Genomic DNA, 18443 nt, shown 5'->3' on the forward strand with positions numbered 1-18443 from the left:
CGTAAACCCATGCAAGCTGCACAGATCTGCATGCATATCAAAATAATAAAGAGTTAACTGATTTATTCATGTGATGGCACTGTTGTGGTGGTTCTACGAAATACTCTGTGCGCATTTTTGAGCTTGTGTGATTTGAAGGTATTTAAATTATTTAGAAACCATTTCCCCCCCAGTTTAGCAGGTCTAAAAACAACATTTTTAAAGCAGGTAATCTGTTTTTTTTTTCTAAATTTAAATGTTAAAGCACTATATTAACTAAAGTCTAAAATTCCACACACAGGCATTCAGATGAAGTTTATTTGATTTGACATGCTGCTGATCTGAGGTGAACTGATGCAAGTTTAACGATAATCTGATTAAGGTTCCGACAGCAGTATGTTGATCCAGATTTTATTGCGTTCAGTGAAGACAGGAAAGAAGAAAAATATGATAAAATGTTTATGCTTGTTCTATTTTTCACAGAAATGTCATGGCTGGTAAAACTGGCTTAGTCACACATACAGAGCTGAAGGTGTTAGAGGAAAATCAATGGTTGGATTGCAGTGTAAGGTCCTCTGGGTGAGGTAAACACAGTTTGCTATACATTCTGCCTCAAGAACATTGTGAGAAAAGCCTCCAAAAAAGGAAATGCATGAATTTAATCATGAACTCAAGCGCACAAATGACACACATGCACATCACGTGCAAAATATTAATAGTAGTTTTAATTTTTGTAGAACACAATTACAACAACATTGCTGTTGCTTACAACTGGTTCAAAAGGTATCTCATGTTTGGGCACACGTGACGTGACTGCCATCCCCCTTCCCCGCATACCCCCCCCCCCCCCCCCCCCCCATTTCACTTACACTCAGTCTTACACACACACACATCTCCCCGTTCCTGTGCTGCTACCAAACTCTCAGGCTATGAAATGTACATCACACCTCCGATCTAAGGGAATCTCACCCAGATCCTTCCTTTGAATTATTGAAGAGGACCAAGCCAGCTTGACTCTGATTATCCTCCAATCAATATGCCTCTCCTCTCCTCCTATAACATCAAATGCCTCCGACGATCGATTCAGCCAATCAGAGGAGTCGGTGCAGCTCGAAATGCAGAGTGTATTGTTCTGCATTGTTTACACTGACACCGCCTGGCGTGTATAATAGGTGTGTTTATGGTCAGGACAGACGTGATTGCTGATTGACTTAGATGGTCCCGTGTGTGCTTTAGCTGTCGGGTATGTCGCCGATAACGCCACCTGTTTGTTTCGTTCTCGTGGTTTGCAGGAGCATCAAGTTGAGCAGAGATTTCACGGAGTCTATTTTTCAAAGGCTTTTCTGAATTGGACACGCAGCGCCGTGCTTATGTTTATCTTTTGGCGGCGTGTGCGAGAGCGAATGACAAAGACAAGATGCAAGTACGCATAACAAGGAGACTGCTTAAATTGTTTTACACCTGATAAAGTTTGAATCCAGGGCGTTGCTATAGCTCACATGGTTGAGCAGGCGACTTGTATGCTGAGGGCTTCTGCAGGGGCTGAAGGGGCTCCACTGTCTTCCCGGTCTCTGCACCTTCCTATCAATAAAGGCAAATAAATAAATAAATAAATGAAGCTTGAATGAGTTGTAGAACATAGACCCTTGTCAAAGATAACCTCGAAAGCTGAGTTGAGCACTAATAAAACTCTTTTAATTTCACCCTAACAAGCAATTTTGTCCCGAGTGTGAGTCTGAGAGGCTTGCAGCGATTTTCTTTTTCAATCACAGACTTACAGGTGAATCAACACCTCACAACCGTTTTACAATAAGCAGACTGAATACAAACATACATCTGTAACCCTACAATTATACAAGACACACACACACACTCTCCCTCTCAGGCCCATATAATGGTTGCAGGAGGCTGCTCTGTTATTTGCGAAATGGAACAGTTGATGTGTGATTGTTGTCTGTCTGTACTTAAAAGCTGCTGGCTTCTTCTTAAGATGCTGTCAGGCTTTTGCACATTTTCTCCTGAAAACAGAGAATCCTCGCTCGATCGGCCCTGATAATTGTGCCATAACACAGATCACACGGAATGGGCCTCACGTGAAAGAAACACTTTGACGATGGAGGTATGCTCTGAATGTGTGTGGACGCTGGATACTTTGACTCAAATCGTAATTTTAGGATGGGCCTAAGGGTTTCAGGAGTTTGACAGCAATATCATACCGGACCAAACACCTATTATTTCATGACCGCGCACACACAAATACCTTCACTGCAGGTTGCACAGATCAGCTGCTGCATCTCTGCACACACATGCGATCTGCAGCAGGATGGATGTATCAGCGGGGGCCAGATGATGGCACTCTTTTCTCTGTAGCAGGCTGCTGGATGCCCCCACCGCGTGCATTGACTGCATGATGCAGCTGGCCTCATTTTAATGATTTAAATCACTTGAGGTCCGCCGCCACACATTTTAGCGGCTTGACTGAATTTATCCTCGTTGATAGAGATCAGTGCCCTCAGCCCTGGACGTTGCCAGACTACAGTAGAAGGAGAGACCTCTCCGACTGACATGATTGGATACAGCTCTCCGCTCTGATTTTACTTTTGATCCCGCCGCTCTGACTCTGGCCCTGGGGACAGATGAGTGGAATGGAGCGGTAGAGATAGAGCAGAATGCCATGCACTCTTTTCTATCTCACTGGTCAGCCTTTTATACAGATGCAGGTCCAGAATGAATACTGTTGAAATGTACTAATGTTCTCCTATATTAAAAACAGGCATTTTGAATGCTCCACATAACATGCTGCACGTGAAGTACGGTGGCTTTCTGTAGTTAAACGAGCCTAAAAACACATTACTGCAGCGCAAAGTACAAAATTTACACTGGCAACAAATCACTTGATGATTATGTGTGTTATAATTGGATCACAGAGGCACGTTCTCGATACATCGCAGTTAATCAGAAAGACTTGAGAGAACGATAATGCAATGCTGCTGCACAGAAAAAGGCTTCTGTTCCTGGAGTCAAGATAGGCTGAAACATACACACGTGTGTTACCTCCTCCTGTTCAACAGCAAGGCACTGCGAGGTGCAGGCGGAGGATGAGATGATACAAGTGTAACCTCTATAATATCGCTTTTAGCATTTGCACTGCACTCATTACTGAAAGTACATACACACAGGGAACAGGGACGCACGCCACTTTGCATGCATGCAGTCATTATAATGCAGAGACAATGTTTCTTACCATGTGATCGGGCATGCTCAGTTAATTCCCTCTGTTGACCTGGAGCCCAATGCACTATTGATTAGCAGGATGGCAGTGTGTGTTTGTGTTTGTGTGTGCCTGTAATGACGCATTGTCGAGCTGAAGCTATAACAGCGTGGCGTCAGAGGGCACCGTGGTGCGGCAAGGTCAAATGAAGGACGTCGGCGAGTGCTGCAGAATTAGAGCTGAGAGCCTGAGCGAGGGCCGTGCTGCAGAGGGAGAGCAGAAAATAGCACAGCTGAGGGAGACAGAGAGACAGAGCACATAAATAGCAGGGCTAAGATTTCACCCTTCCCTCCATACGCCGTCACTTTTACTTCACAGGTAGCGCACTGTGACGAGTAGCCGCAAGTTTATGTCGCCTGAAAGCTTTTCACGAGCCGTCCCACCAACGAGGGATTTGCTCTGATAAGACTACAGTGATTCCACCATAAACACAGACACACACATACACAGTAAAAAAGCCAGGGAGGAGTTTACACAGCAAGCTTTCCACAAGTTGCAATATTACACTCAGTTACACTCAGTTACATCAATGTTCATTTGAGGAAACTATTACTTTAAGAATTACAGCACGGCTGTTGCTGCATGCTGTATTTGTGGGCAAGTGTACAAGTGAACTTCAAGAACTGGTTATCCAAATTTAAGTTATTAAAAAAATACAAATACACAATACAAATAGATGCAGCTGCCTGATAATTTCGTACTTTATCGGTATATTATTCATTAATGAAACTGTATGAAAGAGGAGAAGCTATAGCTAAAGCAGAAGTACCTCAGAAGTACACTTTAATCAAGAACTTCAGTTAAGGTTGTCACCAGTCATTTCATTTTTGTCCTGTGTATAATCGTGCCACAATCATTTGTTACCATTAAAATCCCCTGGACAATTAAAATTATTAATACTGATTTAATGCAGCATTATATTTAATACTATTTTTTATATATACTGTACAATAACGCCCCAACTTTCTTCAGTTGTCTTTCTTTTTGCAATTTCTTTTGCTTTTCTGCCTTTACGGTTACCGAATTTGTCTTTTTTTCCTTTACAGTGTCATCTATCATGGGAAATCTGACCCATATTGTGTAATTAAACGATCGATACCTCTGAAATAGTGAGGGATGTGTCGCGGCCCAAACGCCAGCTACCATGACTGATTGGGATCCGTTGTCTTAGATCTGAGTTGCGTCCTCTGCGGGGCAAAAACAATCAGAGGACACTCCACAGAAAGTCCTGCAAAGGCCCGGGAGCCACAGAGGGCATGACAACTTCTGCAGGAAGTTGAGGAACGTGAGGAATTTTAATGCGGAATGTGAGATATATTTTCAATTAGACTGCCTAAATGACTTTTCCCTTTTTCAATAAAAACGGCTGTAATTGGAAACAGAGTTCATTCTATTATAGTTTAATTATTTCAGTTATTTCAGAAGATATACAGGTAAAGGTTTGCTGACTTTATTATAGACAACACTGGCAACACAACTTATAAAGGGGACTAAGATTTTCCATCAAATTATATACAATTTATAAAGCACAGCGTAAAAGTCAGCTTCACTTCATTTATTTAATTTGGAAAAACTGTAAACATACTATATTTTTATTAGATTAGTGACTTATTAACTGAATTAAGTGGATTTGAAATAAAGGTTATATCACAAAATTACACCGTATCAAGCAAAGTTTACATATTCCTCTTCTGCTGGAATAATGAGAGAGCGTTCCCCGACAGGTGTGTGGGTGTTGCAGAGTACACTGAACACAGCTGCGGCTGACACAAAGTGAAATTAAGGCAGCTGCTAAAAGCCAATGGTGGAGTAGTTCTGAAAATGCCAGCGGCCATTTCTTATCTCACATCACAACAATTAAAACTGTCTGGGAGGTAAAACACAGTGAATCGGACCTGGACTTGTGGGTTTCCATAGTAACATGTATAATTATGGTAATTAGACCATTGTGAGCAATCTATTCCATCCAAATTAGGTAAATATGCACGGAGACCTAAATGTGCTCTGTGGAGGAAATGCAGAAACAACATTGCAGGTTTCTTGGCATTAAAAGCACAATAAAAACTTTTGACCCCTTCAGGCGTAATGACATTTATTTATTGGAATACAGGAACGGAGCTCTCTCCATCCCTGATGATTTCTACAGTAGGGCCGGTAATTTTAGAACAAAACACATCTCACCAGAATATATCAGTGTCAGTGAGTTTAGACTCACTGTGAAGGCGCTTTTTCCAACTTGTTTTTGTGTTGTCGTTATTGACATTGCAAAGTTAATTACAACTTTAATTATTTTTGCTCCATTTGCTGTATCTAAATGCATAGAAATAAACTGATGTACACTGTAGTGTATAGCACTGCAACATAACTCAATTCTGTGCTTTACTTAACGTGGTTTTAAGTTATTTTGCATACATAATATGATTATGGAGAGCAAAATTGCATCTTTTATTGTATCACATTTTTCTGCATCACAGACCGCTTGCTAGCTACTTAGCAGCATATTTTTCTTTTCATTTAAAGGTTAGAGGTCCAGAGCGGTAAACATATCTCACTTTCATTTGCCAATTTTTCTTTTGAAAACACAAAAAGATTAAACATTTTGGAGAAACAGCGCGTGTCCCCAAATCCTTACACACAAACAAGTAGCTACATGTTGCAGCTAACTATTGTTTCTTGTTACCAACACCATTAATCATCTCATGACCCCTCAGATTTATCTCGTGGCCATTTGGAGGGGCTCAGTTTCTGGTTTGGCAACCATGGGACTAAACCTAAAGTCTATATAAAGGAGGTAAAATTACCACCACCTACCTAATAAAACATGGTGAATAATGAGAATTGGAATAAAGTGGAGCTTAAGCGGCAGCAAAGTGGGAACCAAACGGCTCGTCTACAGACTTCGTCTCTCAGGATAAATTGTCAGGGCTTCTGGTGGGGCTACAGGACATCTGATTCAAGGCTTCCTGTAAAATTATGAGCAATGGAAAATACAATAAAACACCAGAAAATAATGAATGCTTTAGTTTCAACATTGCATAAATGCAGGATTTAAAAATTTTTTTAAAATCCAAATAGTGATCCAAATATCAACGGCATGATACAAGTGCTGGTACAGTACTGGTATCGTTTTGATAGCTGAACCGATCATCATTAAAATGTGTTAAGAATTTGGAAATTGATGACGGTTCATCTCATGAATCACGACACACCGCACACCCCTACATAAGCTGCCTTTATAGGACAAAAGTATTTGTATTAGTATCGGCGGTGCTGGGCCTCTAGTTACTCGGTACTGGATCGATACCAAAATTTCTAAAGTCACACAACACTAGTGTTTGCTTACATGTAAACCTGCTCAAACCTTACTTACCTACTGGATAACAACCAGACAGCTGCATATTCATAATAGATATATAGATAATAATCAAAAATCATGATTAATCATTAAGCACCTTCAGTTTTTGACACTTAATTACATGTTGCTTATAATTAATGACAAAGAATCTGAATGTTATTTTTTTTACACTGCTACTAAAGTGGGTGACATTTTCTTTCTTCCAGTTTGTCATCAAGCCAGTTGTGTCTGCATTCAAATAACGTTTCCCTTCAAAGTAAAGCCAAGCTTACACTGGATGTTAGAGTGACTGTTAGCATCTCCTTTAAAGATTTATGTTTCTACTCCAAAAGCTGAGCTTTCAAACAAATGTCAAAGGTCGACGGTACAGCATCAAGGAGAGGCGTTGCCTGTCATATTCACCCTGTACACCCTGCCCTCAGGGGTCAGACACCATCCAGAGCAGGTCACTGGGTTCTCGGCCACACGGTCACAGAGGACAGTGCGTGCTCAATATGAGACATGAGCTACAACCATGAAAACACGGTCAGTGTGTACAGATTAACCTCTGAATTAACATCCTGTCCTCAACAAAGTCCAAGATCTACAGTAGCTGTGATTTATGGCTGCACAGAAGACGCGAAGGGCTCGGCGTGTTGCAATCAATGCTGGTCACTTTGTTTGTGATCGACTGTAATAAAATTTGAGTTGTTGATGGTATAACCTTTTTAAAAAAATCTTTGTCACAGACATCACACTCACCTTTACTCTGACCACCACTAATATTGATTCTCCTTCATCATACATCTTCAATTTAAATTGTCCACTGCGACTAGACGATGGAGGAAATATTAGCACGGTAACAGAGAAGGCACTGATTTGTGAAGTGATAGATAAAAAGCATTTATCATTTCGGAGTGCCCGTGATAATTAATTGATATCGATTGAAATGAGGAGTGAATGCTGATGCTAAGCGCGCAACTACGAGAGGCGGGAGAGAAGTGATGATCCAACGTTCACGCGGCTCTCACGTATAGTGTCCTCAGAAGTGTAATGCTCCTCTTCACTGCATTACAAGAAGTAGAGGAGATAGATATGCAGATATCTTGGGTAATTGAAGGCTATTATCATAATGCATGCTACCTTGTGTAGTATTCATATTCAAAAGGACAGGTTTGAGCTGAAAATATTTCAAGACCCTCAGCCTTGATTGCGGTGTGAGAGTTAGAGGATTGCAACCATCGATTCGAATTACATATGTGAAGAGTAGCATGAGGACTTGTCTTTTGTCTTTGTCTGGGAGTTCATGCAATTTAAACATCAAATTATTAAGTTCAATATTTGATGTTTCTACCATTGATGTTAAGAGGGTGATGTGAGATCTACTTGTGCATTGCTACAAAATGGAGATTTCACTATGCAGCAAACTCTTTGATCTCTATGGCACGGTGCTCACGAATGAGTCATTTCAGTGATAAGAAGGCGAAATTTGCAAGAACAGCCACTGAATTTGTTTAAGCTGAAAGAATATTGTAGCGTTTGGAGTAAAAAGTCTCTTTTTATCGAGAGGTTGTGCTCAGGGCATAGGAACTCCACCTAGCTGTTTCAGAGGGAAGCCAGAGAAAGAAAAAATCCACACTTTTTAGCTCCAAAGCAATCTGCAAAATTCTTCAAGCCCTTTTTCACATGGCGGCTGCTGATGGATAGATTAAAGAAGCTCTATAATTTCTCTATAATTTTCCCCACCTTTCTAACATCTCAGAACCTTTGCAGCTCACTAAATCATTTGCTTGGTTCTCCGGTGCCAAGGTGTCCACACAAAGGTTACTCAACTTTGTGATCCACGGGAGCCCGAGAACACCTCTTGATTATATTTATTTCTCTGGGAAATATCAGGAAGCTTGAACTTTGCTCTCTCTGCCCCTTGTTGCGCTGCAATCAGACTCCGCAAAGCACCCTGTAATTACAAGAACCATCTCCTATTCATCAGTGGACAGAACGAAAATGCCTGCGTGTATAACGGACGTCTCTATTCTGCTGGAAAGTATGACTGGGGTGATTTCTTTTCCAACTAAATGCCAATAAAAGGTCAGTAATAGAAAAAAATATTTGTTGTGTTGAAAGAGAGGAAAAACAAAGTAAATCTGACGACAAGACAATTTTAGTTTACTTGGCCCATGTATTTTGAAATACATGAAATAATTTTAATACCAAAAGTTAGAGTTATATTTGTGCAGCTCTAGGCTGACTCGATCTGTCACCACAACTGATGGTTAGTTAGCAAGGGGACCTCCTCAGGGCTAAAAAACCGAAGCCTGTACAGAAGATTCAAAGTGCTAATGTGCGTGCATACTGCAGTTTCTCCGGCAGTCACTGGAGACTGGCTCTAAAAGTCAGTAAAGTGTCAGATTTTACTGCTTACAAAAGGTTCTGTTAACTATAGTAAGTGTTTTTTAAAAATATCTCACTATTTAAATTATATTAAATCATAAAATAATGCATTTTCACTGGTCTGGCTACTCTAAATGACAAGCGTACAACTAGTTAAGCGCTGGACGCTACCTGGGCTAATTTGAGCCACCGAACTGGATGCCTTGACTGCTTTGCTGCTACCTTTTTGAGCTTTATAAATTTAATTATCTGACAAATAACAAAGCTTTCTGTGGGATTAATGGTACTGACAAGTCATGTAAGAAGTCTTATGTGGTAAGACTTCGTATTTTTTTTATGACTGACCACTAATTAGCAGGTATTTGGTGGTAGTCATCTTGCTAACCAAGATAGCTAGTACTAGCTGATGGCTCATCAAAAAATGGCTAACACTTGCTAAAAAACTAAAAGTAAATGCATAAATCATTCATTATATATCTTTTATACAGACTTTTATACAGAAGCAGCTGTATCAGTCTTCCATCTCCAAAAACTGAATATTTATATTTCCCAAAATATCAAATTACTCCTTTAGAAAAATGCTCCTAACTTATTACAATCCAAATATTTTTTAGGTCTCATAATATCAGCTCAGAGACAAAACGAAATGTGCAATTTCTCTAGTTGTTCTGGAAAGTCGCTCAATTAAGGCCAGCGATGCAAGTAGGAATGAAAGCAGTCTCACGATGTGACATTTTACACATACTGAGAAGAAAAAAAACTGAATAAAGAGGCTCAAATAAATAATGCTGCACTGCAATGATAATGTTTCAGTTTGCAGAATCAAAGATTGGCACAGTGGACAGATGAGAATATAAGATATATATACATATAAAATCGTGAAATCCACAAAAGTAGAAGACCACGAGATATAGATTTTAAAAAAGAGAGACGGGGGAGAAAAAATTAAAGAGTGAAAAAGACAGAGGGATACAGACAGAAGTCTTCATAGAGATTTCTTCATATGCTTTTCTGCGATTTGCTGAAAATTCATTATACGCTCTCTTCCTTTTCCCACACCCAAAATCCTTTCCATAATTCTAAGCACTGAACCAGCCCCCCTGTTCATTTTAAGACTCCATTGTTTCTTATCGCACCGAATGTGGTTGCTGCTCAGATAGGGCGTGCTTCTTTTACACACCAGCAGCAACAACAGCAAATGATAAACACCTCAGTTTGCTCCTTCATTCTTTCTCATCCTTCACAGTTTTTCTGCTTTGATTTGAGCTCCTGCAGTGACCAAAAGATATGAACAACCAGTGCAGAGCGGCACAGAGGTGTAGCAGGCTTTCACCGCTGCTAAATATATACCGTTACACTCATCTCTTGTTAGATTTTAATGGCTCCAGTGCACTCGTGTAGCAAAGTCTCTCCAGGCCAGATTCTTTCTCTTCCCCTCTCCTCTACGGCCCTTCACCCGCTTGCCTCGGGGCATTAGCGGGCCTGCCGAAAGAAATCAACCCTGCATCACTGGAGACACGCGGACCCCAACCTCCCTCCCCATGCTAAAATAAACTGCTCACCTTCCCTGTGTATTATTAGCACATCAGCCTGTTTTCAGGTGAATGGGTTGCTTCTCCTGTGCACTCAAGGTTACCCAGTCGATTATTTAAAGTCGAATAATGACAGAACAGCTTGTGTTTAAGTACTAAAGCCTCTTAAAATTGAGCTTTCAGTGACGAGACTAGGCTGGCTTCAGGCGCCTTGCACTGGCATGCACCTGTAGTTATCCCATATGTAGCAATGATTTTGGATGCACAGATCTGGAGGGATGAGGAGAACCTAACATCATCACAATCAACTGGATGCAGATTTGGTGCAACGGTTTTTGTTCCCGCTGGCTTCCTGTGAACACCTCCTCCATTACACGAAGCTCCATACAGCTGTTCCAAAATGGCTGCCTGCTTCTGTGCTTCTGTTTGGTGTCAGAGGGCTAAAGCGAGGGAAGAAATATATGCTCCTGCGGATACACAGAGATTAGGATTAGAGCGAGAGCTGCAGCATTTGGGGACTTTGTCATTAACAGGCAGTTTTAATCAGGGTCTGTCCCAAGGCTCTGCTGCTGCTCGCCTCAGGAGCCCTGCAATCCTCAGAGAGCGGAAGAGGCAGAGCAGGAGAAGAGGAAGAAACAAGGAGAGGAATATGAAAGAGGGAGGATAGGCAATGCAGGGAGGAGGAGAAGATGAGGAAGAGGGAGGGAAATAGGAAATGAAGGCCCTATAGTATCAGGAACAGTATTGGGAACAGTGAGGGGGAGGCAGCATGCAGAGTAAGGAATGCTGGATGTGTTATTGCATGTACAAGCTTTGTATAGTCTGTAGTAGGCAAGATGCTTGCTGGATGTGATCTATGTGCTATTGATTTTGCTCCGGCTTGGTGTCTGTGCATTATTTGAATCTTAAGATGTCAGTGTTGGTAATCACCAGCTCCATTAAAAGGCAGGCAGCACGGCCACAGCCGGGGAGCCTGGGAAGGCGGATGAATTATTAAGGAGAGGATGAGGTGGTGGGACATTTCCACCATCGTCCTCACGAATGTCATCCCACTCAGCCGGGAGACACACAGGCACAGGCTGGCTTGACAAAAATCGACAGTGACTTTCTCCTCCCCCACCCGGAACCGGTTTGATCCTGATTGCAGACACTGCAGCTGGCAATTTCCAGAATAATCTGCAGCTCCAGCCCTGCCTGCCTGCCCTGCCCCCCCTACAGATCCGCCAGCTCTTCCCACCCCCACCCTGCCTTGTGCCCCGGCATCCTCCACGGCCCTCCAGCAGCATCGATAATATGGACAGGAGGATAGGCCTTTGATTTGCTGAATCAGAGGATCCCATCTCGCCACCCTTGTGCGTGTGAACATGTAGATGAGAGAGAGGCAGAGTGAATACATGCAAGCTAATGTGTGCTTATAAAGTCAATAAAGCTACAACATTTTTCACGCAAATAATATTCCCACAGAAATCGGAATTACAACTAGTTTGGGTTAAAGTATGAACATATGAATGTAAAACAAAGAGCGGACACAAGTGATTTTTTTTTAAAGGATGGAGCATTGAGACCCACACAAATCATTTAAGATGAATAAGAGATAACAGTTGAAATTATTCATCTGTACATTTGTCTGCTGGATTTTTCCATCCTTATACTTATCCTGGAAGTTGTGTTTTCATGAATTGATCATGCTCTTACAAAAAAACTGAAAGAAACTCAACACTTTTACTGCTTTTTATGGTGTCTATCTGGAGGTTGTTTTTTTTAGTATTTATCAAAGATGTACATATTGTTATTGTAGATATTGCCACCATTTGGCAATGGTTTGTTGTCATACTGTTATACACTCACTGCCTGATTCTTCAGATACACCTGTTCAACTGCTAGTTTGAACAATACAGGGAGTGCAGAATTATTAGGCAAATGAGTATTTTGTCCACATCATCTTCTTCATGCATGTTGTCTTACTCCAAGCTGTATAGGCTCGAAAGCCTACTACCAATTAAGCATATTAGGTGATGTGCATCTCTGTAATGAGAAGGGGTGTGGTCTAATGACATCAACACCCTATATCAGGTGTGCATAATTATTAGGCAACTTCCTTTCCTTTGGCAAAATGGGTCAAAAGAAGGACTTGACAGGCTCAGAAAAGTCAAAAATAGTGAGATATCTTGCAGAGGGATGCAGCAGTCTCAAAATTGCAAAGCTTCTGAAGCGTGATCATCGAACAATCAAGCGTTTCATTCAAGACAGTCAACAGGGTCGCAAGAAGCGTGTGGAAAAACCAAGGCGCAAAATAACTGCCCATGAACTGAGAAAAGTCAAGCGTGCAGCTGCCAAGATGCCACTTGCCACCAGTTTGGCCATATTTCAGAGCTGCAACATCACTGGAGTGCCCAAAAGCACAAGGTGTGCAATACTCAGAGACATGGCCAAGGTAAGAAAGGCTGAAAGACGACCACCACTGAACAAGACACACAAGCTGAAACGTCAAGACTGGGCCAAGAAATATCTCAAGACTGGTTTTTCTAAGGTTTTATGGACTGATGAAATGAGAGTGAGTCTTGATGGGCCAGATGGATGGGCCCGTGGCTGGATTGGTAAAGGGCAGAGAGCTCCAGTCCGACTCAGACGCCAGCAAGGTGGAGGTGGAGTACTGGTTTGGGCTGGTATCATCAAAGATGAGCTTGTGGGGCCTTTTCGGGTTGAGGATGGAGTCAAGCTCAACTCCCAGTCCTACTGCCAGTTTCTGGAAGACACCTTCTTCAAGCAGTGGTACAGGAAGAAGTCTGCATCCTTCAAGAAAAACATGATTTTCATGCAGGACAATGCTCCATCACACGCGTCCAAGTACTCCACAGCGTGGCTGGCAAGAAAGGGTATAAAAGAAGAAAAACTAATGACATGGCCTCCTTGTTCACCTGATCTGAACCCCATTGAGAACCTGTGGTCCATCATCAAATGTGAGATTTACAAGGAGGGAAAACAGTACACCTCTCTGAACAGTGTCTGGGAGGCTGTGGTTGCTGCTGCACGCAATGTTGATGGTGAACAGATCAAAACACTGACAGAATCCATGGATGGCAGGCTTTTGAGTGTCCTTGCAAAGAAAGGTGGCTATATTGGTCGCTGATTTGTTTTTGTTTTGTTTTTGAATGTCAGAAATGTATATTTGTGAATGTGGAGATGTTATATTGGTTTCACTGGTAAAAATAAATAATTGAAATGGGTATATATTTGTTTTTTGTTAAGTTGCCTAATAATTATGCACAGTAATAGTCACCTGCACACACAGATATCCCCCTAAAATAGCTAAAACTAAAAACAAACTAAAAACTACTTCCAAAAACATTCAGCTTTGATATTAATGAGTTTTTTGGGTTCATTGAGAACATGGTTGTTGTTCAATAATAAAATTATTCCTCAAAAATACAACTTGCCTAATAATTCTGCACTCCCTGTATTTTAATAGGCCAATCACGTAACAGCTGCTCAGTCCATGGTCAAATTGATGTGCTGAAGTTCAAACTGAGCATCAGAAAGGAGAAGGAAGGTGCTTTGAATGTGGGATAGTGCCTGGTCTGATTATTTCAGAAACTGCTGATCTACTGGGATTTTCCCAGACAGCATCTCTATAGTTTATTATAAATGATTTGACAAACAGAAAATATCCAGTGACAATTCTCTCAGTGAAAATACTTAATAATAAATCATTGCTGGTGTCAAAGGTCAGAGGAGAATGGCCAGACTGCTTTAATCTGCTAGGAAAGCAACATCAAATAACCCCTTCGTTACAACCGAGGCACGCAGTAGAGGATCACTGAATGCACAATATACTGAACTAGGAAGCAGCTGTAGTTGGGCTACAACAGCAAAAGACAGCACCGGTCTGGTCTGATGAGTCTTTATTTCTGCTGAAACATTCAAATGTTTGGGTCAGAATTTGGCTTGAAAGCACGGATCCATCCTGCCTTATATCCGTGATTCAGGCTGCTGGTGGTGTGATGCTGTTTGGGATATTCTCTTGGCACACTTTGAGCCTCTTAGTATTACCTGAGCATTGTTTAAATGTCAAAGCCTACTAGAGTATTTTTAGTACGTGATGTCCATCCCTTTATGATCACAGTGTACTCATACTCCGATGGCTGCTTCCAGCTGGATAACACACCATTTTTTGAGTCACAAACCTCAAATCATCTCAAACTGCTTTCCTGAACACGATCATGAATTCACTGTATTCAAATAGCCTCCACAGCCTTAAAGGGAAACAAGCTAAAATAGCTTGTTTCAGAAAGTACAACAAAATGACCATAGAAGGTTAACCTGTCTGTGACTTTTGTACTGTAATACAGTTCACAGTGTTTCAGACAGTAAAGCATGAGTAAATTATAAAAGAAGAAGACAGGAAACATATCTCAGAGTTAAGATCATACAATTAAAGAAGAATAAAAACCAACAACTGTAGCTTAAAATTCACATAAATTCTTTGCATTATTCACTTAACACTCGCACGACTCAAAAAGAGTGATTTAACATGAACTATGACATCAACACAGCTGTGCCCTATGCCAGTTTTTAAAAGTAAGAGCCAAATTCACATCATCCAGTTATTTTGAAAAGCACCAGTTTATGTGTGCTCTTGATAATGGCATTAGGGTTTTAATAATGGAGCGAGAATATGGAACAATGACCACACTGCTTGGCCAGAATTCATGTAATATCTTCAGAGGCACCTGACATGGTGACAGAACGCATCAGTGTTGGGCAGACTAGGACGAGTCACTATTTCCCCCAGAAATGGAGAGTAATTTTCTCTCTATTTGAGAGACTGCGTCTCAGCACAGATAGACATAATAAGATGTAAATTGGCTGAGGGCTGATATAGGGAAGGGTTGCCTCACTTGGAGAAACATGAACAGCAATTAACCATGGGAGAGACGAGTGCGCATTGTCTCCATGGATGTGAGCTTGAGCTGCTCCACCAACCACAACATTATCGTCAAAATGCACCAAAATGCTCGACCTAGGAAGACTAACACCACACTGGCTCACTGTCTATATTTTTTATAACACGCTCAGACAGCTTTTCAAATGCAATTATTTTGACAACCGTTTAAAAACGCTTATACTACTTTTGTTGAACAAACAAGACACACATTTAAATTCAGATGTAATTTTTTTGTTTATATTTTGACTTCTAGAAAGTGAGAAAATGAAAATACAGTAATACTATAATCTGCGAATCACAGGATATCACATTCAGAAATGACAAGCTCGGGATTTACATCATTTATTTTTTCTTTGTGGCATTCAACCTTAAGTCTGCTGGTTGAATCAATTTATTTGTTTAACTAGCGAAACCAAAGGTAAGGAAAAGCATTTGGAAACAAAACATTTGAGCGAGTGCGTGTGCACATGCACGGATGTGTAAAGTGTTTGCATGTTTACTTTTCTGCTCTTGTTTTGGTGGTAATTGGCAGCCGGTCTGGCAGGGCCATTGTTGAAAAGTGTGGCCTGCCACTGACAGTGATCCCCTATTATCACTGTGAGAGAACTGTACGCTTAGAAGGATTCAGGCTGAGAACATTTCATTCCCACATAACACCATAAATATAAAAGCAGGGGTTTGTGATCGAGGCCAAGTTTACAGAGATTAAAAAAAACACTGTTTATTACATTTTCTCCTGTAATAGACTAAATAAGCGGAGTTATCTCTAACTCATGTAACATCTCTGCTGGATGTAAGCCGCACTGAGACAATGTGAGTGGAGGAACTCAATGAACGACTTATGCAGAGTCTGTCTTTACTACTTGAGCTCTGTGGCACTGCTGGGCCACCATGCCAACTAATGTTACTATGAAATATTGTTTTCTGTTACTCTGTTACTTTGTGGTTGGTTCAATTTTGTAATATGCATGAGTGGTAGGTGCACATAAGCCGCTGCTTCGGCCTACACGCTTTCTGTCTGAAATATAGTTGGGTTTGTGCTTTTGTGTGTTTTTTTTCTTGTACTGCTTGTTTTGTTATGATCATATAGAAATAAATAAATTCATTAAAAACACAACAAAAAACAAAACAGATCTGACCAATCAGACTGCTGCATTTGGTAACAAGCGCACTCATTACTCACAATGTGAACCGGTTCTGAAAATATAATGATATGGAAATAGTAAAGTAATAATTTAACCTCAGGCACAGCTAGATGCTGCTTCAGCCTCCTTGGATGTGGTCAAAATCTCCCTGCTACTGCTTTTTCTTGAGAATTGGATGAATCCACAATCTTTGTTTCTTCCTTTTCTTGTTTGGCAACATCAGGACCAGCGTTACACAACAAGTTTCCTTCTGAAAAATCTGGTATTTAGCAGGAGGGTTTTTCCGCAATGCGCTCAGTGTATAACAGCTCTTATTCCCGTGATATACTGGTAAGCTATCCAGGGTATACCCTGCCTCTTGCCCCATGACAACTGGGGTACACTTCAGCCCTCAGTGACTGGTTATGCAAAAAAAAGGGGTGGATGGAGCTACAAATAATTAGTTTAAAGATCAAAAGATTGAATTATCACAAAAATATACAGAGAATAGACATAGTTTACAGTAAATATCACATAATTACTGCTCAAAAAATTAAGGAAACAATTTTAACTTTCAGTTTTAACTGAACCCGTGCAATACCACAACTTGGGCAAACATACGTATACATCGGTGGGCAGACAGGCAAAGATGTGTTTAAAAAGAATTAGTTTGTATAATGTGTCTGACCGCATTGACAAGCAAAGGAGTATATGCTGAGCTCTGAATGCCACACTGGGCAGTGAGGTTAAAGCTGGGCACTGAGAGGCGAGAGCTGTAATACTGTGTGTATGGAAATAATGATGCATGCTTTCAGACAGTCTCCTGAAAGCCTTCATGGTGTTGTACTTATTTGCACAAACAAACAGAAATTGCTGTGCCAAGAATATAAAAGAGCTTTAGAAAGAAGTTCAAAGCCTTTCGCTAACTTTCTTACCTCTGTGGCCCCTTAGTTCTGATGTCAGAAATTTGTGGGAGGGAAGGGTTTCCGAAGGTGTTTGACCATCTGACAAGCTCTTCTGCAGACCTAAAAGTGGATTAGTAATTGTGGGGGGTTGCAGCGCAGCTAAGAAGTTTATACAAAAGTTAAGTGTAATTCTGCAGTGGGAAACACGGTTAAGTGACGAAGTGGTGAAAAAAGCCTCTGGAAGCAGTGGAGGTGACAAATATTGCAGTTCCTCAAAAGGCCACTTGAGGCTAGCTTCAAAATTGAGTCAAAGGCAGCTTTTCAGCAGAAATGAGGATACTTAAGAGTATGGTACACAAAAATGTGACTACTATAATGCATTTTTTAAATTAAATGTTCCGTCATGTATAATGTGAGGACATTTCGTGTGACAGGTGAATGCCAAGTAGTAATGAAAGGGACCTACATAGCCACATATGTAGTATTGTTGTGTCTCTGTTCAGCAGGCCACTATGCAGGACTCCAGAGAAAAACAAACAAACTCAGAGGTAGCTTTATTGCTGGAGCATAGAGGGACAAAATACAAACAAAGCTAGGGTGGAGCCAGAAGTGAAAAGTCGGAGACAAAAACGGAATTCACGGAATGAAGGAGCACAAGGAACTGTACAAGGAACTGAGGAAAACTGAGGGGCTTAATACACACATGAGATAATAGTGAAAGAAGACAGGTTAACAGAATCTAAGTAATGAGGCAAAAACCTGAACATGAAGCACACGAGAGGGAGGGAATGGCAAAATAAAACAGGAAGTAACCAAAACATGAGAACACCTAACTGAGAGAGACTTAACAACTGGACACGGGAAATACAGGGAAAGCAGGATAATCTGAAATAAAGATAAAGACAAAAATAACAAAAGGAACCACTGAAAAAAGAAACTAGGAACAAAACTCATCATTCACA

At 40.9% G+C, this 18443-nt stretch overlaps 1 long non-coding RNA gene across 9 annotated transcripts in view; it reads right to left on the reverse strand.

Annotated features, from left to right (window-relative positions):
- Positions 1-840: 840 nt before the first annotated feature.
- Positions 841-18443, reverse strand: part of LOC308385489 — a 48929-nt gene continuing 31326 nt past the window's right edge. For 2 of the 9 annotated variants that reach the window (XR_013969527.1, XR_013969531.1), the window contains exons 4-5: positions 6062-6213; positions 1568-3453 (exon numbers count right to left, since the gene is read on the reverse strand). This is a non-coding gene — a long non-coding RNA (uncharacterized lncRNA). The other 7 variants (XR_013969525.1, XR_013969526.1, XR_013969530.1 and 4 more) reach the window with 7 other exon arrangements.

This window comes from Rhamphochromis sp. 'chilingali' (assembly GCF_963969265.1).
Source record: "Rhamphochromis sp. 'chilingali' genome assembly, chromosome: 18".
In the NCBI taxonomy this organism is placed as follows: Eukaryota; Metazoa; Chordata; class Actinopteri; order Cichliformes; family Cichlidae; genus Rhamphochromis; species Rhamphochromis sp. 'chilingali'.